Source organism: Gavialis gangeticus, unplaced genomic scaffold, assembly GCF_001723915.1.
Source record: "Gavialis gangeticus isolate Ggan-Ray unplaced genomic scaffold, GavGan_comp1, whole genome shotgun sequence".
NCBI classification, from domain to species: domain Eukaryota; kingdom Metazoa; phylum Chordata; order Crocodylia; family Gavialidae; genus Gavialis; species Gavialis gangeticus.
In genome coordinates this window covers 176362202-176363328 of record NW_017729022.1, presented here as the reverse complement: position 1 = coordinate 176363328, position 1127 = coordinate 176362202, and positions in this window count along the sequence as shown.

Genomic DNA, 1127 nt, shown 5'->3' with positions numbered 1-1127 from the left:
ATCTTCATCAGTGACTTGGATGTGGGTGTGAAGTGTACTCTATCCAAGTTTCTGGATGATACTAAATTGGGTGGTGAAGTGTACACTCTGGAGGGTAGGGAACAATTGCAGGCAGACATGGACAGGTTAGAAAAGCGGGCAGTACACAATAGAATGCAGTACAACAAGGACAAGTGCAGAGCGCTGCACCTAGGGTGCAAAAATATCCAACACACCTACTGGCTGAGAAGTGACCATCTCAGCAGCACAGAAGTTGAAAGGGATCTTAGAGTCATAGTGGACTCCAAGATGAACGTGAGTCATCAGCGTGATGAAATCATCAGCAAAGCTAACCACACTTTATCATGCATCAGTAGATGCATGATAGATTGACCAATGCCGCATAGAGGGGAAGCATCACTTCTTTGGGTCTGACTACAGTTGGAGTACTGTGTCCAGTTTTGGGTGTCATACTTCAAGAAGGATGTTGATAGACTAGAGAGGGTCCAGAGGAGGGCCACTTCTCCTGTAAGCCCTTAACTATACAAGCCCTATGAGGAGAAACTGAGGGACCTAGACCTCTTCAGCCTCTGCAAGAGAAGGCTGAGAGGTGATCTCGTGGTCACCTACAAATTCATTAGGGAGGTGCAGCAAGGGATCAGAGATGCTCTGTTCACCAGGGTGCCTGTTGGGGTAACAAGGAACAATGGTCACAAACTGACAGAGAGTAATTTTAGGCTAGATATCAGGAAAAACTTCTTCATGGTAAGGGTGGCCAAAATATGGAATGGGCTTCCAGGAGAGATGCTGCTCTCCCCTACCTTGGGGGTCTTCAAGAAAAGGCTGGATAGGCATCTGACCCCAGCATTCTTTCCTGCCTAGGCAGGGGGTCAGACTCAATGATCTGTTGAGGTCTGTCATGGGATGGGGTCCCCAAGGATGGCCATGATACCTCTAGGTCTCCTTGACTGTGCGAATCCTGCCCAATGCGCACCCTCTTTCTTTCCTGCCATGTCTTGGTGTAACTATAATAAATAGGGGGGCTGCCCTCAAGTTTGTTTGGACATAGTCCTGATGGACCCACACTGTGGGTTCTTGGACCCCTTTTGGGTCCTGCTCCAATATGGATGTCTCTAAGGACACCCTCA